Source organism: Triturus cristatus, chromosome 9 (genome assembly GCF_964204655.1).
Source record: "Triturus cristatus chromosome 9, aTriCri1.1, whole genome shotgun sequence".
Classification (NCBI taxonomy): Eukaryota; Metazoa; Chordata; class Amphibia; order Caudata; family Salamandridae; genus Triturus; species Triturus cristatus.
This window is the reverse complement of record NC_140592.1, coordinates 569,320,857-569,345,535: the sequence shown is the minus strand read 5'-3', so window position 1 is coordinate 569,345,535 and position 24,679 is coordinate 569,320,857. Positions and strand designations below refer to the sequence as shown.

The 24,679-nt window shown below is 41.4% G+C and overlaps 1 protein-coding gene and 1 long non-coding RNA gene across 3 annotated transcripts in view; one reads left to right on the top strand and one right to left on the bottom strand.

The window, feature by feature from the left end:
* Nucleotides 1-24,679, top strand: part of MARK4 (microtubule affinity regulating kinase 4) — a 672,098-nt gene that overhangs the window by 273,994 nt on the left and 373,425 nt on the right. The gene's annotated exons all lie outside the window — the stretch shown is intronic.
* LOC146798305 (uncharacterized) overlaps nucleotides 20,091-24,679 on the bottom strand; it is a 34,129-nt gene continuing 29,540 nt past the window's right edge. The window contains exon 3 of the long non-coding RNA XR_014968664.1: nucleotides 20,091-20,978. This is a non-coding gene — a long non-coding RNA (uncharacterized LOC146798305). The remainder of the gene's footprint in view (nucleotides 20,979-24,679) is intronic.

Here is a 24,679-nt window from a genome sequence, read left to right as displayed (position 1 = left end):
AAAGTTGTAGCCCTCATCGTTGTACTTATTGGATTGCCTTTTAGAATATTTATCCACATTCAAGATCAACATATTGTTTAACCTCTTCAGCGCGGCGCGGATTTCCGCGCCACGCTGAAGATTCCGTGCGCGGGCGGGGCCATGACGGAACGGTTCCGTCATGCGCACAGCGCAACCGACGTGCATGACGGAACCGTTCCGTCATGCGCGTCGAAGGGGTTAAGAGTTGCACCGTCCCACCACTTTGACATTTCTGCACGTTTTTCTTAACGTTGATATTGAATGTGGATAAATATTCTAAAAGGCATACTTTCTCAGAATTTGAGGATTAAATCGGAGATAAATTGTGGAATACTACTTTGCAAGCCCTGAGGAAGTCGTAGGGTGTATTACCCATATGCGACGAAACGCGTTGGTGTAAGGGAGTGGAAGGATTCTGAGCGATTAAAGAATTGGAGAAGTCCAAGAAAGAAATATATTTATGTTTACTTTTATTACATGTATTCTATTTGTGTGTGCTTCAGAAATTGTTAAAATTTGTACCAAACTTTGTTTTGGAATTTTGGGAGGGTTTGGGTGATTGTCCCTCATTCTTGAATGCACAGCAGCACTTAGTTGTTCTATATATATTGTGTAATCTTTTATGAGCGCCCCATAAACTCTTTTTTCACCCAACTTCCGTAAACTGCATGATAAGAGTAGGCAGCTCTATTAGCACATCATAACAAATACACTAAATATGAGTGATAATTTTAGACAGAGACAGAATGGCGGCAGAGCTATTCGAGAACTTAAACAAAGGAAGTACTGTAACTGAAGCAGTGAAAAACATTGACCACAAGCAGAATGAAGGTCTACGAGATAAATTTATGAGATTAGAAAGACTTAAACGTGCAGAAATGTCAAAGTGGTGGGACGGTGCAACTCTTAAACAATATGTTGATATTGAATGTGGATAAATATTCTAAAAGCCATACTTTCTCAGAATTTGAGGATTAAATAGGAGATAAATTGTGGAATACTACTTTGTAAGCCCTGAGGAAGTCGTAGGGTGTATTACCCATATGCGACGAAACGCGTTGGTGTAAGGGAGTGGAAGGATTCTGAACGATTAAAGAATTGGAGAAGTCCAAGAAAGAAATATATTTGTGTTTACTTTTATTACATGTATTCTATTTGCGTGTGCTTCAGAAATTGTTAAAATTTGTACCAAACTTTGTTTTGGAATTTTGGGAGGGTTTGGGTGATTGCCCCTCATTCTTGAATGCATAGATGCGGCAAAACCTTGGAACTGTTTAACGTTTACATAAGGGGAACACCAGGGGGCAAATTGTCAAACATCGTCCTGTCTTTAGAACAGGAGCTAGTTAATTGTCTACCAAATTCATGTGTTAGGATTGCAGGTGACTTTAATTGCACCTTTAAGCCATTAGACTCCGAGGACTTGATGGGGACAGAGGAAGAAGACACCAAATGGGGTGTTCCAATACTAAATATACCCCCCATCAAGAGATGGTCCCAAATAGCAATTCAGATCAGCGCACTTGCACTAGAATTTGGGCTAAGGGCCGTGAATGGCAGAACCCCTTCTGATGCTATAGGAGCTAACACATTCAATAGAGTCAACTGCCCTTCACGAATTGACTACATACTAGTAGATGTGAGACTGTGGAAAATGATAATAGACATGGAAGTCCTCCCTTCTTCTGATAGTGACCATAACACACTAAGCATGACCATGGAAAGCCCTTGGGCCCCTCTCCCCTCCTGTAAGCAGATTTCAGAACCCTTTCTGGTAACTAAAGAGCTAGTACCCTCAAACTGCAGAAGGGCCCTTAAATGGCCTAGAGTTGCTGCCCAAGAATCTTTGACAACTGGCATTAGTCATGCCTTGAGCAAAAATACTCGCTTATTATTAGAGGCCACTGAGGAACTAGGTGGTCTAATAAAGATACCTGAATTATATGAGAGAATGACAGCTCAGATAGGAGCATACTTTATAGTAAGTAATACAGGTAAACTAAACAGAAGCGGTAAAAAGCGCCATACCTGGTTTAACAGGGCCTGCAGGCAGATAAAAAAGGCTCTAGTCTTAGCAATAAAGAATAAGAATTGCCCTCTAATTAGAGAAGCTAGTAAGAACTACAAAACTGCAGTCTATCGTGCGAAACTGGAGTGGGATGAGTCACATTGGCAAGATCTAAAAGATGCAAGTACAGCTAGAGATCCCAACCTTTTCTGGAACAAGGTCAGGCGGTTTGGTAATAAAGACCCTGATGCAATTCCTAACCATATTACATGGCAGGACTGGTTTAACCATTTTGAGAATCTCTATTCTGGATCAGATCTTACTCACCAAGGGGGGTTATATACGAACAATTAAGTTCTCACTCCACTTTGAATCCCATTGATCTCTTCACACTAGAAGAAGTAGCGATGGCCATAAAAAAAATAGTCCCAACAAAAGCCCCGGGACCCAACGGCCTCCCAGGAGATCTTTTCCTCGCAGACTCCCATAACTGGGCAAATTATGTTATGCTTGTAATAAATTCCATTGCAAGGGGCAGCGCAGTAACGGAGTCATGGAAAGGGGCAGAGGTGGTACCCATTTTTAAAAAAGGAGCAAGGGATGTCCCCGCCAACTACCGCCCAATCAGTCTGATTGACGCCATGCAGAAAGCAGTTGGCAGGGTGCTACTACAGATAATCCATCATTGGGTGGATGAAGAGAATATCCTCTCCCAATATCAAGCTGGATTCAGGGCATGTACAGGGACAGTGGATCAAGCATTTAGGCTGCTTTTAATTTACTGGAAGGTGGTTCTAAGTGGTAAGGGTTGTCTTTACTTGGCATTTATTGACCTAAAGACTGCCTTTGACCTGGTTCCCCGTGATTGGTTATGCCATCTATTAGGCAAAATGGGTATACCTCCGTTAATACTGAACCTCCTGACTCACCTACATGAGGGCAATTATGCCCAACTGAGGTGGGGGTCCCAGGGCCAGAAAACAGACAGGATCCCAGTGAATAGAGGTGTACGACAGGGCTGTGTCCTGGCGCCCACCCTGTTCTCCTTAAACATGAATGGGGTGGTCAGCTTTCTGCAGGAGTTTCCATCTGACGCCCCTGCCCTGGCAGGTGACAGGGTCCCTACTCTTCTTTTTGCAGACGACACGCTGCTTATTTCTAAAACACCAGCAGGGCTCCAAAAGCTCCTAGACAGATTTCACTCCTTCTGTGAGTCTAGGGGTCTGATTGTAAATACCTCTAAGACCAAACTCATGGTGTTTAACCCCTATAAGTCACATAGAGGTAATTTTACTTTAGACGGAACCCGCTTGGAGAAAGTTACAACGTTTGATTACCTAGGAATAAGGCTAGATGAGAAAATGCGATGGAGGCACCACATTGACAAAATGCTTTCAAATCATAAACGTGTCGCAGGAATACCAGTTAAAGAACATCCCTCCTCGCAGAGCAGACCCATGGCTCCTGCCCTTACAATTTATGCAGCAAAAGCAGTTAATTCAGCCCTTTATGGTGCCGAATTATGGGGTTTTGAGAATATGGACAGTATTTGCAGGTCAGAACACAAGTTTTTTAGAGATTTAGTGATGCTCCCCTGTAATGTACCTCTGAAACCACTGTTAAGCGATATGGGTAGGTACTCTTTCAAAGACGTAGCCAGGCTACAGTCTTTGTTATTCTGGGCCCGTTTGTGTTGGACCCCTGAACTTACCAACTATGCCGCCGCGCTCACAGAAGTCATGGCTTTAGACGGAAACCAAAGAATTAGCTGGGTGCTCAATCTTAAAAAATTCCTCTTTGCACTCGGCTTCAAGGAATATGGGACATGCAACCCCCCCCCCCCCCCCCCCCCCCTCTCCAGCAAGGTCCAGCTTAAAAGACGCTACTGGGCCTGGGCTAATGCTCAAGAGCTTAGTAACTTAAAAGTAGTTCCTGCGTGGAGCACCTTAACGAATTACCATGTGTTTATATTTTTAGCTTAATGGTTTGCACATACTACTTTGCACTGTCACTTTACATCAAAACTATTCCCCAAAAGAAAATGATGATTAACTAAAACAAAAAGGGGAAAGGAAACGTTTTTATTATGCGAAGAAGGGCTGGAGTTGAATTTTTATAAATGACGATCTAAGTCTCTATTTGCCACAAATAGCTTCTGTAATTCTTTGGGCAATGAGAAATTAATGAATTTAATGTACCGGTGGATTTTTATATTCCTAATTGATGCTTTTTTTTATTAATTATTGTTTTTATATAACGATGGATATAAGTTTTTAATGCTTTTAAGAAACTTGCTATAAAATAAAGCTATTTTGACTGACTGACTGACATTAAGGCCCCCAGGTAGCTTAGAATCCAGATCAAGTATGTAACGTGTTTCTAATCTCCTTAGGGCCTTTTCTCTGTTTCCTCCCCTCTTGTTGGGGAGGACGGCATCAATCAGGAAGTATTTCAGATCTTTAGCATCTGCACTATGTACTTCTTCAAAATGCCGAGCCGCAGAGTAGGATTGATCCTTGTTTTTAATAACCCTAATGTGCTGGAGTACCCTCTTGTGCCCCTGGAGTATAGTACTTCCTACATATTGTAGACCGCAAGGGCACCCCAGCACATAGACAACTTAATCTGACTTACAGGTCAAGGCTTTACTGATGGGCCGTTCTTGGTTCCCAAATGGAGTCTTATGGGATGTCCTATTGACCCCAAATTGACATGCTTTACAAAGCCTGCATTTGAAGAATCCTTTCCTCTGTGATAGACATGTATCCTTTGATTGACTGCTAGGATCATTGCGGGCAAGTTTGTCCTTTATTGAGGGTACCTTCCTGTATGTAATGGCCACTCTGTTGGATAGTAAGGGGCTCGCTTAGGATCAAAGGCCAATTTTTCTGGATAATCTTTTTGATGGCCTTTTCTTGTTTGTTGCATCTCAGGATGATTCTAAAGGGTTTGGATGTTTCCTCCTGTTCAGTGCCTCTAGATCTAATCCCCTCTGATGATGTAGCTTGGTCGAGGAGGGATTCTCTCCTTACTGTATTGCTCTTAGCAATAGCAGCGGTGATGCACTTCCTAGAGTATACTCTTTCTAAAAACCTATTTTGACTGGCTAATTGTCCATGTCAATACTACATGTTTGTTAATCATTCATTAATATTATGCACTACTTTTTAACTTAACACCACTAATAACTGCGCACGTCTTTATCAATATAAACACTCTATCACATAGCATCACGAAGTATTGAAATCTTTTTACCATATCTATTGGGAAAAGTATGAATTGAGTCCGTCATCTGTTTCAGCTAATTTTAAATGTTTAACTTTGACTTGCGCACAACTCACAGAACGTATCAGTTGGATGGGCATTACCCGCGTCCTGAATTTTGAAACCAGATCTCATCTAATCACGAGTAAGTGGCAGCGCAAGTTTCTTACGGAACACAAGCAGGTTGCTTAAAAGAACTTGTTTAAAGGCGATGCCGATAGCAAGCGCACGCTTTCACCAATACTATGCTAACGGCAAATTTATGCTATTTCATTAATTGCACACTGTTTTTTTCGCCACTATGATCACTCGAGCTTGGTGAAAGGCGATGTTAATGACAAGCGCATGCTTCCGCTAACGGCAAATACACGCAATCCGAATAATTATATACAGGCTCTCACGTAACCACGATCACTCGTTCTTTTAATTTCTTTTAGTTACTTTAAGACACAGACGCGTTTTTTCACCCGGTTATGGAACTGGTGAAGCACCGAAAACATCTCTTTAGTCACACGCTCGTTCAGTTTTTATCTGGCTGAGCATGTTATCAACACGTACGTGAAATTGTTTCTTTAATACCATGTCAAGATAAAGCAGTATGTATTTATTTTCAGTGTTTTTCTCCCTGTATATTGAGCAGTGGCTCTGATTATCATTTTCAGATTGTCCCCAGACGAAGGCCATATTGGCCGAAATGCATCGGGACCAGTGAAATGCATGTTGGGATATGTAGTGTTTAAACTACCCACATAAATGAATTAATATCGAGAAGAAATAAAAGAAAGAAATCAAACTCCAGTGAAACAGTTGTTTTTGATCAGATTTACATTTTGATTGAATGGATTACACCTCATCCCAGAGGACAGTATACCAGTGCCTTGGGGACATACCCCACAATAGTGGGGATGCAGTCAGTCTTTAAATCATCCTCACAGCTGCATATACGTTTGAGCCGGAGCATCTCACCACATGGAATACTCTGTATAGGTGTTGAGGGTGAGAACTGCTAGCGTGCAAGGTTGCATTGCCAGCCGTAGGCTTGCATTGCAATTTTGTTGCCAGCTTTCCTTCCCTGATGTATATCTGTACATCAAGGAAGTTGACACTCTCAGTGCTCAAAGTGGCCGTAAAATGTAGATTAAGGCTATTGATGTTCAAAACCTCTATGAATTTTTCCGCTTCTATTCGTGTCCCCTGCCAGATTATAAAGAGGTCATCTATGAACCTAAGCCAAAGTTCAATGTTCTCAGTAACATGCTTCATGCTCTTTCTAGAGGGTCAGCTCCTCCCACCATCGCATGTGTAGGCAGGCATAGCTGGGGGAGAAGCTGACCCACATAGCTACGCATCGTTGTTGTTGATAGAGTGAATTCTGAAACATAAAAATATTGTTACAAAGACAAAATTCAACCATTTGAATTAACATTTTGTTATGCAAGGTGTATTCCGGTGATCTCTTGTCCAGGAAAAGTGTCAACGCCCTTCAACCGTCCTGATGGTTGAGGGATGTATATAGGGATGTCACGTCAAGGTGATCAGTATGAAATCAGCTTGCCATTCAAAGTTCTGTATTTTGGATAAAAAGTCCCCTTTGTCCCTGATGTATGAGGGGAGTTTTTGTACATGATTTTGCAAGAAATAATCCACGTACTGTGAAGAACTTTCCAGAAGGCTATTTCGGGCCGATATTATGGGCCGGCCTGGGGGTTTCTGGGGGTTTTTATGAATCTTAGGAATGAAGTATAGGATAGGTGTTACTGGATTGTCATTTCGTAGGAATTTGTACTCCTGTGTAGTTAGCATCCCTGCATTCTTCCATGCCACTGATTTCATGTGGTAGGTATTGTACATGGTTCTGAGGGTTATCATGTCGCTTTTCCGGTAACAGTCTCTACCTAAAAGCTGGCTCATTGCCTCCTCTATGTAGTCAGCCTTACTCCATAGCACCAAATTTCCCCCTTTGTCGGAGTTGCGTATGACCAGTTAAGTGTTGGTTTTGAATTTGGTCATCAATAGGTGATATTGTAATTCCTTATTGTTGAATTTCTGTTTTGTCATTTTTTGCACTTTCTAGTTTAATTTTTTAATGCCAGTTACTATTTGCTCTTGAAAAATGTCAATGGTGTCCCTTGGTGTAATTGGGTTGAAATTTGAGCATGGTCTGAAAAGTGTTGTTTCAGTGTTTCGGTCACTTGTATTGCTCATAGGTTCAGTCTCTTGGTTGTTTTGTGCAGATGTCATGTTTTCATTTATTAGATCATGCATATTCCGTAAGGTAGAGATTTCTGATGCCGTGAGGTTGAACAGTCGGGGTGTTGATGGAAGTTGTTCCAACTGATTCTCTGTTAGTGTTTCCATTGATTTGTTTTGCTGGAGAAAATACTATTTCAGCTTGAGCCTTCGTACACTTTTGTAAATGTCCATTATATATATATATATATATATATATATATATATATATATATGTGTGTGTATATATATATATGTATATGTATATATATATATATATATGAAATTAGCAAAGAAGGAGTATGCAGTTCCTATGGGGGAGGGATGGAAATGATGGAGGCTGGGTTGGTCAACACCCCTGCTCTAAAGTAGAGTCAGGGTGTCTCCCAGTATGGAAAGTGGGGCCCTCACACACCCGGTTGGGTGTCATGCTTCATCATAGGGCTTGCTCCTGGTCAGGCTGACGCTGCAATGCCTCATGGGCACCCTATGTGGGGCGCTTTGGCAGAGATCTTTTTCCCAAACCGTATGGGTGAAGTGCGGGTGAGGGGTCTAGTGGTGTAGATGTGATCAGAAGGATGTGTAGGAGAATAAAACGAGGCGAGATGGTGCTGCAAAATGAATTTAATCTGTGAGCCCACTCGTCTCAATTAAAAACATCAGGGATGTCACCGCCAATTATAATGATCAGAGGTGTCTAGGTTTGCATAGTCGTGGTCAACATGTTTCTCGTCTATTGTGTTTATAATGACTGGCAATTCGTCAGGACCTATAGTAATGCACTATCTACACAGTGGTTGGTTTTATAAGTGAACCAATCACTCGACCTATCAATGAGGTACCTTAATTATTCAAAGAGTAGGACCAACCCAATTCGAGTTTGAATCACGCCTCATAGACTAGCAGGCAGAGGAATTAGCATTACCAAAGAGTTAACGCCATGAGTTCTCCTGGAAACAGGTACCGGGAACCTACCCCTCACTCTGTTTGGTCGGGAAGAAGGGCTTTTAAAGTACCCCAATTGGAGCCTAAAACCTAGTGCAATTGCTGGACTGCACCATTTTTCCCAAAACTCCGGGGGGCAGACCTCCCTGCAGTCTGAAGCTCCACAAGTCCTCATTATTTCAGTCCACTGTTCTGTCGTCACTTAAATTCACCGTCTTCGTATTGTTCAAAAGAGTCACTGATTCTGGGTTTTCTTGCATATCTTGCACCCCTTTTGCTATCTCCTCTCCTTCTTCAAGCGGTACCTCTGGGCCTGCTCATGAACTCCTTGCCAAGTCAGGCCCCTGCCAGGAAAGTATGCCCTTTTCTCATATACCCTAAGTGATTCCCACAATCGTTCCATTGTTAATCTGGATGTTTTTTTGGAGAGTGTCCCTTCCTGAGCACAATGCCAGCTCATGAAAATAAACCTTTGGATTTTCAAACGGGGCTGCCACAAAAACGCACAGATAGTTTAAACAAAACAATGTTTGTCTTCAAATGTGTCACAGGTTGAATTACCATGCTAGGCAGGGTTTTCGGCAGAGTAAGTCTCCGAAGTTGTGATTTGATGTGTTTTTGTTGCCTTTGCAAGAAACGTTAAGGTCATAATCCGTGTTTGCATCCATGTTTTAGCTTCAGTTAGAGTTAGTGAGTATATCAGGCTCTGGAACTACCTCTTTTGCAGCTCTCTGTTCCATCTTGTCTTCTTGTCATTGCAAGTACAGGTGGTAGTTCATGTGTTTGTGACGTTTTGTGTTTCCATTTCGGAGTTAGTAATCGTGGTGTTTTCAGGGCTGTATCCTGTTGGATGCTCGAACTGTATTGCATTAGTGTGTTGGAGTGTGTCAGTTATTGGTATGGTGATCTGCAGCCTTTTAAAGTGTGTTGGGTTTTTCGCCTATTGTGTGGCTCAGTTACAGTTCATTTTGTGCATTTGCTTTATGATAGAAGTATACATTCTTCAACTTGTACTTAATTGTGCACTTGCAAGCTCTATTGGGATTTTTGAAGTTGTTTGAATAACATATTACAGCTGGAGATCTCAAAGTACACAGACCTTCTTCTTTAAGGTCCCAGAATAGGTGCTGTTATTGTGATCTTATTGTATCATAAACAGTCTCATTTCCTCCTGAAGGGAAATCTTGGTTGCTGTATCATTGCATGGAGAAATAGAGTACGGACTCTTTAACTCCTAAAGAGAAATGATGGACCAGTCCGCTGAACCATGAACAGAAGAGAGGGACAGAGCCATTGCATCCAATCAAGAGTCCCAACAAAGAACTCTCAATTACTGTAGAGAAATGTGAGATTAAGCCTTCGCTGCCTATATAGCAATCAGAGTGGCCACTAGAGACTTGAACATCAAAGTCAAAGCCTAGAGAGAAATCTGGTAGAGATTCAACTCTTATAGTATCCTTTGCTAATAGAGCACAGACTTATCTTCTACAATGAGACCTTCCATAAACCTAGTAAATCATATTGATTACCCATGGTCAGAACCTGTGCCTTCTATATAGAAGTAAGGGATGGACACTTGTGTTCCTTAGAGAAATCGAACACTGGCCCCTTTACCCTAATTGAGAAAGTGGGGACCAAGCCCTTTACTCATATAAAATAATTGATGACATAGTCCCCTCCTCGTGTAGCGAATTCAGGGACCGTTCTCTCGCTTCCTATGGAAAACACAGTGTTAAGGCTTACAACTTCTTTACGGAAATTGGTTACAAAGCCAACTCTTATAGAGAACTATGGGCCCTGCTTATGGCTCGGTTAAAGAAAAGGGCTCATCCTCATATCAATTCAAAGACCAACATCTCTCCTTCCATATAGAAATCAAAAGCCAGCCTTTTCTGTAAATAAGTTAGAGACACAGCTAGAAACTTCTCTAGAGAAATGAGAATATCAAAATTCACACCTGTCCTCCTTCCAAGAAGTCAATAAAGAACTTCACCTCTTATAGAATAATCTAGGGCACAGGCCCTTCCCTGTTGTATAGATATTAGAGAACAAGCTCTCTGGAAAGAAATGGTGAGAGTCACAGTGCGACATTTGCCAGTGGTTGTGGCTGTTTGGCACAGCCAATCATTTTTGGGAATGAGAGTTATTGTTCATCATCTCACTTTGACCCAGATCAAGAGAGAGAAATAAAAAGGAGCCTGCAAAAATCAGTACAAGAGACAGGAAACGTATGGTGATGGACAAACGAGGCATAGGTGGAATCACAACTAGGCAGCCCTGGCATCCAGTAACACTGCTATTCAACATCACTAGCGGTATACCTCTAAGAAAAACTTTGGACTGCAGCTCTTCTGTTTCTTTTTAGGTCTGGTGTTAGCCAATACCTTTTGATTTTACTAAAATATCTATAATATACTTACATATAGCGGCTTTGAGCCACCTCTCTCTATCGATTGGCCTATTTTTGTATCATTACATTTTGCTTCCGCTCACTACAGCATGTAGCATGGGGTAGTGTCAGCCTCTTTAAGCTACTGGTTAACTTCACTTTGAGTGACCTCATTTTGCTCTTTTGAAAGGAGCACAACCACACACAAGCAAGTTCCCTTCAGTGACAGTGATTTTGTTTTTACTTAATAATTACTTTAGTGTGATGTTTTTTTGAAAAACCTGATGTAACACTAATGATACACATTGCATTTCTATCCTATCCCATCTCCTGTCAGTGCCGTCGCAACATTCTTTTGCAGTATTTTGCTTTTATGGCTGCTGCTATTTAACAGTATATCCATTTGAAACTTTTCTGTATAAAGTTATCCTCGATTGTTTCTCTCCTTTCATTCTTTTCAAATTCCTTTCTGTCCTTTTTTGTTTCTTTCTCTTTCTGTCTCTTTTTTCGTTATTTCGCTTTCCCCTTTCTTTCTGGCTTTCCTTCTTTCCTTCTTTTTTCTCTCTCATCTTTTCTCCTATTTTTTGTTGTCTTTCTTTCTTGCCTTCCATCTTTCTTTCCATCTTTCCTTCTTTTTCTCTTCTCTTTCTGGTTTCTTGCCTTTCTTTCCGTTCCTTTCCTTTCTTTCTTTCTCATTATCTATCCCTTCTTTCTCTTTCTTTTTTTTTGTTTTTTTAGTCCTCATAAGCCTCTTTATTGGGAAGATAAAGCAAACGATCTTCCTCTTTTGCACATTTCGATGGGTATCTGACGCCTCTGCCCTTTTTATGCTTTTTGCATTACGCAAAACGGGTATGTATGTGTAAAAAAAAAAAAAAAAAAGAAAGAAAAAGAGACACATATACCATAATCCCGAATGCTTAGCGAGGCTGGTAGGCATAATCATAGGACCATTTGAAAGAATTATCTCTTATTATTTAAGTTATTACACCATTCAGTAAAGGGGAGCCAAAAATGTACATTTCTTGTGCTCTTTCCATCTAGAGTAACTATATACTTAATAGACTGTAGCAGGTTATCCATATTTGGGGAGAGAGGGGACACCCATAATTTACAGATTTCTCTTCGGGCAAGCAGTGCAATGTAAAAAATAAGTCTCGCCTGATCTTTAGTAGATTTTACTTCAGGCTCCAATTGCCCAAATATGACAAATAAGACGCTTACCTTAACTTGCAGCTTAAGCATTATGGATAACATCTCAGTCACTTCATTCCAATAGGTTTGCAGCTCTACACATTCTAAAAACATGTGGACGTCATCTGCCTTCGTTTTATCACATTTTGGACAAGGAACTTCTCCTCTTCCCCCAAACTTTGACAACTTCAAAGGTGACCAATATGCTCTATGGATGGAAAAGAGATGGTTTCTTCTCAGGTGCGCAGGCTTAACTGATTTAAAAAGCATAGCCATAGATAATTGCCAGTATTTTTCCAGCGATGATTCCGGCAAGTATTTTCCCCACAACTCCATTGGAAGCGTAAAATCTCCATCTTCAGCTTCCACCAGTAACCAGTAGATCAACGCCACCTCCTTTTTTCGACGTAGTTGAAGCTTAAGTTGAAACTCTAACTCATTCTGTTCCCCTATTTTTGTTCGTGGATCAGCGAACCAACTCTGAATTTGCATGTATTTAAATCTGGAGAGACTATAATTTGTAATCTGACTACAACTCTCCCAAGAGATAAGTCTTCCATCCATTATTAGCTGGTCCCATTGTCTAAGACCACCTTGTGATAGGGGCTTGGCCAAGCTATCTTTAGTCCACTCTGGGGAGCCGGGACTGTCCCAAATAGGGGCTAAAAGACTGTAGTAAGGAATTTTCAAGGTTCTTCTCACGTTGTACCAAGTCTCTGCAAGCCCTCTCAAGATCTTCAGCCTAACCTTTTTAAAGAATTTGGGGTCGGCATATTTAAAGATGAAACCTTCCTTCCCACCTGGTTCTAGGTTTGCTATGGTATACCACAAACCACCTGCAATTAAGGGATTAGGTACGTTAAAGAGATACTTGCCATTCTTCAAGAGAAAAGCCCAAGAGTAAAAGAGGAGATCTGGTAAAGCAATTCCTCCTTTCTCCAGCCTTCTTCGTAGCTTCTTCCAAGCTATTCTTGGTCCTTTACTTGCCCATATAAAAGAACTTAAGTCTCCTTGTAAATTCTTGAGCCAAAGCGATTTAAAAGGTAGAGGTATTGCATCAAATAGAAAAGTAAGCTTTGGGAGAATTACCATTTTGATCAAGTTACATCTTCCGAAGATTGTTAATTGAAGGTGGGACCAAGATTTTAAAAGTCTTTCTCTTTCTTGCCTTCATTCATTATTGCCTTCTTTAGTTCCTTCTTCCTTGCTCTTTCCTTTTCTGTCTCTTGCCTTCTGTCCTCTTTTTCTTCTCTTGCCTTAACTCTTTCTTTCTCCTTCTTCCTATTTCTTTCTTTTTTCTTCTCTTCTTTCTTTCGTTGTCATTCATTCTTTCTTTATTGTTTTTTCTGTCTTCCTTCCTTTTTCCTTTTTTATCCTACCTTTCTTTCTTTCTCAAAGGCGAGAGGCTTACAGCCAATGCCCAACTAATTGACGTTTTTAGGTCTCGGCTAGCCAAGACTTTTTCACCTTACTACAATTATGTGACTAGCATAGTTAGTTATAGGAGTGTTAGCCAGACTTCAACTATTAGTTTTTGGTTGTTTTCATTCACACTGTTGCTTCCACCCACTCCAGCATGCATTAAGGGGCAAGCTATCATTTCACTTCAGCCTTTGGCGTACTTCACTATGAGTTGCAGCATGCCCCCCCCTTTCACAAGGAACACATCCACACAAAGTAGTAAGTACCCTTCCATGCCATGGAGTACTATGGTAATGTGTGTGTTTTTTTTTTTAGGCCAAAAACACTTTTTTTCACCTGTAGCAATTTTTTTTTTTTATTGATGAGGACCGGCATATTCTCAAACAAAGTTGTGCAAAAACGATGAGAAATCAAAACCGTAATTGCCAGAAGGCTAGCAGCCGACACTACACTTCTTGGCGTTGCTAATGCTTGCTTTTCTTTTTTCCGAATTAAGCACTGAGAACAGCGGTCTCTTCCTATACAGAAACAAAGGACACTTCATTTGTTTACTTAAATCCGAGACAGATGATCAATAAGCTATACTAAAGGCGGAACAGCCTCATCTCCTAAACAAAAATCGGAGACAGTACCCTAGCTCCAATAGAGAAACTGATCATATGATGCGGCCCCCACAGAGAGTTCTCTGCGAAAGAGCCATCAGATCTGTCAGTGTAATCGTGCCCCTATCCATGGCGCGATCTCTAAAAACGTTCTCACCCCTCAACTTTTCAGTCAGCCTCTTTACCCTCTCCTCCCCTCAATCGGACCAGCCAATGTGCGTGTTTTCTCTGCAGGCCTGAAACTTCCCTCCTCGATACTCTGAGACAGCTAGTGATGTTTGCTATTCACTTCGATAGAGCGCTCCGCCTCCTCGACCGTACTCTGAGACTGACAGCTCATTGTTTAGGGACAGACTGCTGTCTGAGTTCTGGGGGCCAGGGTCCTGCCTTCTGTATTCTCAGGCACCTCACGCGCATTGTATTCAGGAACCAAATGCAAATGGCTGTGATTGTGTAAAGATTCTCTTTCTGTGTTCATGTACAGACTCCTCGCCTTCTTCAGTATTGTGTCCTCCAGGGCAGACTGACTCAGCCCCACTCTCTTCTGAATGGCAGGCTCGTCATCACCGCCAACCCCTGCTGTGTTCCCCGGGACAGACCCTCGCTTTCGATATTTTCATGTAAAGAGTCCTCACTTCTTTCTGTATTCTCGAGCTGGATCTCTGCCGACGGCTCTGTCATAATTCTGAGGTAAAACCCTTCCGTGCTCTCGTGATAGACCCACTGACCCAAGTTTTCAGTTCCTGGGCCATCACCACCTTACGTGTCAGTTTCTGTCCTGGTTTAGTTTACAGCAATTTTGAAAGGGATTGAAAGACACCCTGCAATACACCGAACCCAGAGAGCACAATGCATACCTGTCATATCTCCAGCATTTACTGGTGCCACCTGTTTTTTCTGTTCATTTCTCTTGCACCTCATGGGATTACCCTCTTAACTCCTACCTTCACCTGCATTTTTTATTCAAAAGGATTACAGGTATGAAGTGCCGTCATGGTCATCCAAAAACATTTTCAGTCAGTCAATAGGCTTTATTTCGATAAAATCTTATCTTAAAAAGCAGTTCATACAATATGGTGAAAAAACAAAACCATAACAATACAGTACAGTCAATAAAATATACCATAAACAAATAACATTAATAAGTTACCTTGAACACACAGATTTAAAATCCTCCAATTAAACAATTAATTTAAGCCTTCTTGATCTGATCATCCAAGCCCAACTTAAAAACTTTGCCATGGCACACACAATTAGGGGCCGTGAATCTGACTTCAATATTCTCAAGGCTACCATATAGTGCCTAGTACCCAACACCTTGCATAATGGTTTTAACCATCTAGATCTAGGCTCTTTGTAGGCAGGGCACTCAAACAATAGATGGGCAACCGACTCAGTCCTCTGCGAGCAGAAAACACACAAGGGACTAGTTTGAGCCGGGATTTTCCAGCGGGCAGTCAATTCTCCCACAGGTAGAACCCCAATTCTGAATTTAATATACAAGGCCCTGTCTCTGGATTTTGAGATTATGTCGAGATAGGGTTCCCGAGACGACACATCCTTAACCAAAAAGAATTCACTGGAGGATCTACATAAATTTGGGTTAGAATTGTTCCTACCCACTACCCAATTCCAAAAAATCTTCTTCAAGGCGGATTTGGGAGAGGCAGACCTGGAATACCATGACTCCCAGAGACCCAATTCCCCCAGCAAAAATTTAACATCCCTTAACCACCCAATTTTTCACCAGCCAGGCAGCGATAGAATCTCCCTCAGCCCATCTGCATAACTCACTAATTCAGGGACTCTCCATAGGCGAGCCCAGAGGAGCAAGGGGCGAAGCCTAGCCTGATCACTAATAGAGCGGCAGCCCATATCCATAAATAGAGGTAAGGACGGGGTACTATATGGGAGGGACAACAAATCTTTCAGAAATGTACTCTCTGAACACGCTAGCAGGTCAGTGTTCTGCAAACCCCATAGCTCAGCACCATACAGGGCCGCACTAACCCCTCTGGCTGTGTAGATGTCCAACACAGGTGCGATGGGTTTTGAGGTGGATAATCGTTACTCTTTAAGAAGAGCCCCTATCACCCTTTTATGACTCAGCAACATCTTCTGGAGATGGGAAGTCCACCGCATAGTATCAGTGAGACGGATACCAAGGTAATCAAACTCCTTGACCCTTTCCAAAGGCACCCATTTAAAATTGGAAATTTTCCAAGTTTCTTCGGGGGATTAAGGATCAGATATTTAGTTTTATCTGTATTAATTTGGAGACCCCCTTTCTCACAAAAAGTTTGGAAACTGTCAAGGAGGCTTTGTAAGCCCATCAGGGATTTGGAGATGAGCAGGGTGTCATCGGCGAATAGTAAGGTAGGTATACTCCTGCCCGCCAGGGATGGTGAATCGGTAGAATTTTCCAAAAGATGCTCCACAACACCGTTCACATACAAAGTGAACAGAGTGGGAGCAAGCACACACCCCTGTCGGACACCCCTATTCACTGGTATTCTAGCTGTCTTCTCACCCTGCTTACCCCACCTCACCTGTGTAAAATGTCCTGCATTTTGTCACAATAGATGGAGATTTGAGGACAAGGCTCCTTCGATGAGCTTGTTCATTCCCATCCCTGCTCACTCTTTTATCGTGCCTGGCCAAGAGTCTTTTTATTCTCAAGCTGTGTCTCTAGATCTGGTCCCAAGTAGAACCTCATGTGCAACTGTATTGTATTTTTAAAACACCCTAGGTGTGAGTGGTTTCGCTTGTTCACCTACCAGTGCTGGCCCCCAACCCTCAGTGGCAACGTGCACTGTTCCTTCCTTGGGCATCAGCCCATACAGTCAATGCTGTCTGAAAGTAGTGAGCAGGTAAAGCATTTGGACCACGCACATCAAGACACTGTAAAACCACCAGGCCGATTACGTGTGCCCAGTGCCCTACTGATTGCAGCCCCTGGAGATATATCATAGGTTTCAACTCAGTAGCCCAGCTTGAATATAGTCATAAATATGTTCTAGTAGGTTTCCACTTACATTTGAACTAGATTTGGAATTTGGTGATTCATCAGACCCCAACAATAGTCCTAGAAATCTGACATTTATACATTTCTAGGCTTTATCCTACTTCCAAAAATGTACTTTTATTTTCCCACGAGGGAAGAAATCCCTTCCCTTCACCGACATAAACTTGGGTGTGTTCCCTTTACTACCATGGAAAGGCACTTACTCTTGTCTTTAATTGTATAAATATTATGTGCTAGTGCTCTTCAGTCCCAGGCCCGTGCAGGAGTCGCTCAGTCAATCCCTTTTTTTTCTTTGCATTGCGGTACCTGTAGGCCTTGGCTTATGATGAGATAAACTTGATTAAAAGTACCAGAATGCAAATTCAAAACTTGGACTGGGTGTCTTACCTGCTGATTTCAAGGACAGAAAGCTCCATGTAAAAGGTTTATAATTACTCACAAATTCATGAGTTTGGTTGCTGTTCGCTATGTTCTTCTTTGCCATTCCTTGCCCTCTGTAATTTTCTAGCTGTGACTCCAACCAAAAACTTACAACTGGAGAAAATTGCCCATATAAACACAGATTTTCCACAATCAGAAGTGCTTTGTGTTCTTCAAAAACTCCACTACACCCAATTTTTTGAATCAGGTTGTGGAATTTTAAATCCTTCTTGGCTTTTTGTGCATGCTATCTGTATTTGGGTGCACACAAATATTTGTGAAATCTGGCTTGTCTCCATCTTCCTTTGGCTTTTCCACAGCAGTGACTGCCCTATGGGTGTTGCATAGGTTTTCAAATTGTTCACTTGCTACCAACCACATTTACATGAAATTTATTTTCACACTTAATTTTTGTCACTTGTCAAGACTTGAAATAGTCCCAAACATGGGACGGGCAGTTGTTCACGTGATCACTCACCATGTATGTGCCATTCCCTAGCTAAGCTGGTAAACTGCAAATTTGAGGTTGTGGGAATATGGAACAAAGTGGTGGGGGTCTTTGGCTAAGTGCATCTGAGCAACCGACTGTCCACTCCAATCTCCCACTTGACCATCAAGCAATCAATCAGGATTTCTAAAGCACGGCTAATCACTTGCTAGGGTATCCAGGTGCTTGCAGGCCCCAGAGGCTTATTGGAAGAGCCAGGTCTTGAGGACTGTTTGGAATTCCAGAAGTGAGATTATGGTCCGAAGGTGTGTGGGGACGCTGTTCCAGGTCTTTGCTGCGATGTGGGAGAAGGAGCATGCTTCCTGAGATGGGGTGTAATATGGGTTAATCGGGGAAGGCCTAGGATGGGTCCGACTGCGGTGTTCTGTATGGTCTGAAGTTTCTGTTGAAGGTGTGCGGCAATTCCTACGCAGTCTAGTCAGCTGGTAATGAGGGCTTGTGCCACGATGTGTCTCGTGTGTACGGATCGCCAATTGTTGATCGAACGTAGCATGTGCAGAGGAAGATGCAGGCAGAGGAGATGGTGTTCATCTGTGATTTCATGGTGAGCTTGTTAATTATGTTTCTGAGATTTCTGGCATGGTTGGAGGGAGTGGGTGTGGGTCCTAGGTCTGATGACCACCAGGAGTGGTTCCATGTGTTGCTGCTGTTGCCAAAGATCAGTCCTTCCATCTTGCCTGCGTACAGCTGCAGGCAGTTGTTCTTCATCCAGTCTGTGACGTTTGTCATGCATCTGTGGAAGTTGATTCTGGATGTGGTGGGGTGCTCGGTGAGTGAGAGGATGAGTTGTGTGTTGTCTGCTTAGGAAATTATGTTGACACCATGGCATCTGACGATGTTGGCCAGCAGGGTCAAATATACATGTAAGAGCGTAGGGCTGAGGGATGAGCCCTTGGGGGGACACCCCTTGCGTTCAGAGGTGAAAGGTGGGAGGTGGATACTCTGGGTTCTTCTGGTGAGTAAGGAGGTGATTCATCCGAGCGCTTCCCCTTGGATGCTGATGTGGTCCATCCAGTCAGTCAAAAAATATTATTCGACCAAAAATTGGTCATAAAAGGGCAGTGAATAAATACAGTCATAATAACAAATACAATTATCAAATCTACAAGTTACTGATACAGAATATATTAAAAAGCTAAAAACAGAAAAGAAACGTTCACATTCCATAACATTTCCTATGTTTCATAGCAGCGGTAATAAAGTTAAGTGTGGCTGTACAAATTCCTGGAGAGGCTCAGGATTGATATATTTTAAACCCTCTTTATATGAACTAAAGTGCTTTTGCAGGAGAATAGGACGGAGAAAAAAACCCTTAGTGGATGATACAAGGTTCAAACTAGCATGAAGTGTGCAGTTGATTGACTTGAAACATTATTACATGGACATTTTTTTTTTAAAAAGGCAACGCATGAACCGGCCAGGAGAAAATCAACTAAATGATGGATTAAATGTATCCACAACCTAGTCAAATAAAATCTGTGCTGTGGTTTGGCAAACCATTTTTGGTATAGTTTGGTGCCGGAGACATTAAATATGTGCACATAGTTAATAACAGAGCTTGATCAAAGAGACTTTCAATTCGCACCTCTTTAGGATCTTTTTAACCCTTTCCTTAGTCTGTGATCCTAGGTTTTCATGGAAATTATAGAGCATACTCAAATCTAAGGAATCCAAAACTATTTTAACATAGGCTGATGAAGCGCGGCTATTATAAAAACCTTTCCTTATGACACCAACCCAGAAAAACCCTTACACCACTTGTTCATCGGTGGGGCCCATTACACCGAAACACACACTCACTCAGTTTTCTAGATCAGTGATAAGTAGGCGAGCTGCAAGACATACAGGGTACCTTGTTAATAATTTTACCTAAATAATAATTATATTCATTATATACATTTAACTCTGGAATTGTCGGTTCTAAACATCAAGGTACTCCGCTATTTAGGTCGATGGACCAACTAGTAGGAATCGGTTGATGGCGATTAAGTCCAGCTCAATCACAATTAGAACCTTTTAACAATTATTGATCATAACTTTAATTCTAATAACCACAGACTCAGTTTGAGTTAACATGAGATTTTATCTAGATTCATCAAATAAATTGAATAAGTAAAGTTTTATTAGACATATTCTAGACATTATTTTCATAAGCATTTGAGTAAAGATTTAGAATAGAAACGGAAAATACTCATTACCCTTGGCCTTAGAGCGATGACGAGAATGGTTCACCAGAACATGAACCGAAGATCACAGGATAGGTTCCCAAAACTGACTGACTGTCCCTCTAACCTCCTCGGACGTATTTCCTCCCAGGATAGAATTCCCGCGACGGTCTCGTTCCTTTTCCTCATCAACATTCGAAGTCCAAAATTGTCAGTCTTTTCAGCATCAGGAAGTAAATCGTCTCAACAGACAGTGTCGTGTTGAATAGATCGATGTAGAATAAGTGCTACGTACCTCATCAGTGTAAGCACAAGCTCTTTTATACCCTTTCACTAACTTGCTATACCCAAAATCGAAACCTTTTAGGGGCTACATTCATTCTGATTGGTCCATTGGAGGGGTGGTGATGGTCACCTCATTGTCCTCCTTACCTCAACCGGTTCTGCAAATAATCCATTCATACAAAAACTCTTGTGATTCATTTAGTCCAAAAGTTCTTTTAACTTTGTTAATATATTTGCAACATTATTCGACAGTCATGAATTGGTTCATATTCTGTAGTTCGAGTCTCCCATCCGTTCCCAGGCATTCATGCAGAAATTTTTTGCACAACTCTTGTCTTATGTCAGAATGGCCTTGACATCTCTCACTCCGGGCATAGGCCACACACTCGTGACGTGAACTTCCATTCTGCTCATGCGCGGGGGCCATCTTTATTCTGCCATGCAAGCACGTCTCTCGACAGCGGCCATTTTCCCAACAAGGCCTAGCAGGCCCGAACGGAACTAATATGAAAACAACATAGCAGTAATTAGACATAGAAAGTAAGCCCTTCTGTTTACCACCCACCATTCTAATGACCCGTGTTAGGTGTTAACTGGCATAAGCGACATTTAAAGCCATTTTACTTGCCATCTGCGTTCTTTGCCACAATATATTTTACTACAAACGAAATACATGCAATTTACTTCTACTTTCTACACGAATCACAAACTTATGTTCATTTAATTTCACATTTGTAAATAAATTAGATTTTTTGCAATGCCAGTTAGTTTCCCGCGTGTAGTGTCTAATTAAAGGTGCTTTTATTGATTAATACAAGCATTCAAACAGTTAGTATTTTTAAGGTTATGAGGTCATTAACTTCGATGGGGTACAAACATTTTTGTATTTTCCCCTGCTCCATCACTATAAACCCTCTTTATATGAACTAAAGTGCTTTTGCAGGAGAATAGGACGAAAGAAATAAACCCTTAGTGGATGATACAAGGTTCAAATTAGCATGAAGTGTGCAGTTGATTGACTTGAAACATTATTACATGGACCTTTTTTTTTTTTTAAAGGCAACCCATGAACCAGCCAGGAGAAAATCAACTAAATTATGTATTAAATGTAGCCTCAACCTAGTAAAATAAAATCTGTGCTGTGGTTTGGCAAACCATTTTTGGTATAGTTTGATGCCGGAGACATTAATTATGTGCACATAGTTAATAACAGAGCTTGATCAAAGAGACTTTTCAATTCGCACCTCTTTAGGATCTTTTTAACCCTTTCCTTAGTCTGTGATCCTAGGTTTTCAGGGAAATTATAGAGCATACTCAAATCTAAGGAATCCAAAACTATTTTATCATAGGCCAGCCACGGAATGGCATTTCTAATATCGAGATTTTAGCAGTCTTTCAGAACTTCCCTGGAGAAACCAGCCCTAGGGATACTCCAAAGCTTTACCCACAATAACAAAGGTGCTATATTAATCAGATCTTATATAAAACCCCTCCACTTCCGAGTGTGCAATAAAACTTGGAGTAGATTTGTGTAAAGCTAAAAGTCTGGCTATAAATTTGTTTTCCACCATCTGTAATTTCCCACGGCTTTGAAACCCCACACTCCTGCTCCATGCCAAGAGATAGCGATACCAAAGCGGTTGATGGACGGAGCATTTGAGCAAATCAAACACTCACCCCCAGTCAACTGATCTGGGTTTAATCCATCAAGCCATACCGTTTCCTGTTCATCCATCCGAAGGACGCCTTAGTTGGAACTTTCCCCGATCGGTTGCGATACATCATTCCAGCAAATCAGCTTATTCAAACGCTGCCATTATATATGCAACCTCGGATCAAAGCCTGTGTCTATTTACCGTCTGGTTCTTCGCTATCAAGAGATCTGTATTTTCAGTTTCCCGGGACCAGAACAGATATTGCCCCTGGAGTTTCTTTGAGCACAGACTTCGCCTCTTTAACACTTAAAATCTGAAATCCATCTGTCTACCTAGCTGTTTTGATTTACTTAGAACCTTGGCGTTTCGGCGGAGGTCAGGACTGCATTTCTGCCTTTTCTTATGACTGGACTCTGGCAGGCACAGTTTGAATATTTCTTTCTATTCAACACAGGTCCCATTACATCGTTAGCCCGTCTCATGCGGTTTTCGTACGCCCTGAGGAAGGTGGTACCCGAATTAGGGTGTGGTCATCGAAACGCGCGTCAGCGCTTTAAATGAGGCCCCCCTGTCTCTCTTTTTTCATCTTTCAAATATCAAATTTTGTTTTAAATTAAAACAAAGTATGTATAATCATGTACAGTATTGAATATTTATATACTGATTTTCGAATATTGATTTCATTGTATGCGGGGCCTTCATGTTTATTTAGGTTATTGTTGGCATAAGTGTGCTGTGAGTGACTGTCAATGGGATCTTTTTTCTGAGTTCGATCAACACTGTTCATAAAAAACGTATTGTCATTTTAATGTATTATCTATAAATTGTTAATATTTGATTACATAGGAACTGATCTTTTTGATCTAGATAAAAATGAAAAATAAAATCTAAGAATGAATAAATTTCTCCTGATGTGTTAAATGTTCAGTTCGTTGGTCCAGTCAGAGTTTCTATGCTTGAATAGATGATACGGTGTACATATTGAAATATATAGGTAGAGAAAGGTCTTTTCTTTGTGAATTTTCACTAAATGGAAGTAGACAGACCTCGTAGTTCAAAAGGTGACAAAACAAATTCGATGTAATAATATCAAAATCTATAATACTCGCACTGCGTCTTCCTGCAAATGTCGGGAGGCGCGCAGTCTCAATAGAACCATACTCTGAAGCAAAAATTAAATCATGGGTAAATATTAACTGATTAACCCGAGTGTTGAAAAACCGCAAATGCGATTCCCATCCCCAGGGTGTTTGGTAATTATATTAAAATCTCCTGCCCATATAATTAAGTTCTCATTAATGCTTTGTATATCCATACCACCTGATAACACCCTTACCAAACCGTAAACAATCTCTATAGGTTGCACTGAGAAAATATTAAAGTAGAAGTTTACAACTACAACATTTAACAAGTTTTTCATATGTAATTTCAATACTTGATAATATGGACTTTACGCTATTTCGAGCACCCTCAGGTTCTGGATGGAGCATAAAATAAAGATGGCCAAACCCCCCTTCCTGCAGTTGTGGGAGTAGCTTGGATACAATATGATCTAGAAGCATTTATGCTTATAGAGTCAGTGGCCCAGGTTTCTTGGCAACAGATAACATCATTATTATATACACATGCCAACCAATCTTCATAGTTAGATTTATCCCTAAATCCCGCGATATTCCAAGAGGAGAAGTGAAAACCCTGCCCTCCATCAGAATGGGACTCTGCAGTGATAAAAGTGCAGGCAGATGGGGCTAAAAATGGAGGGGTAATAGCCAACCTCTGTTGAACGTTAACCTTCACAAAACTGAGCTGGGTTAAGTGTCAGCCATGATCACACTATCTACCAGAGCTGACGGCTGCTCTTCACTCGTCCGCAAAGATCTTGCAGCACAATAGCCCTTATCAAGGAGGCCCTCATAGCTGCTCTGCTTTATGATTACCACAACTCAGACGCCACGTACACTTTTGCCCTGAAGAAGTTCATTGCTATGAACGAAACGCGTTGGCTGACAATTTTCTACATTTGGATTTTCACAATAAAAGACTGTCTAAAGACATATTCCAAAAGACTGTGATACTTACTGAAACTTCTTTCTTTGCATATAAAAGGTGGTGCACCACTCCCTTCTTGGGCTCAACCTCTGTTTAACCTTAACCTTCACAAAACTGAGCTGGGTTAAGTGTCAGCCATTATCCGCAAGCCCTGATAATGAGTCATAACGGTTGGAATGGGCAAAATGTACCAAAGGTGGTCGATTTTGGTGAAACCGGTCGGTATGGTTGTATTGCCTATGAAATACATGTCTGAAAAGAGGTGGGTAGAAGAACCCTAGGGGGTGCCCTTATCTAACTAGAGTTCAGGCTACCAGGGGACAAATGGGACAACAAAAAACGTACCAACCCTGGATCTCGAAAGCTTAATCTCCATCAACCGATTTCACTGTAGGGCCAACCCATTTTACTCTGTAGGCCATTATAATTTGTTCAGTAACAGCTGGATTACAATCTGTATTTCTCCTACACTAATAACCTGCTTTATTTATAAGACTG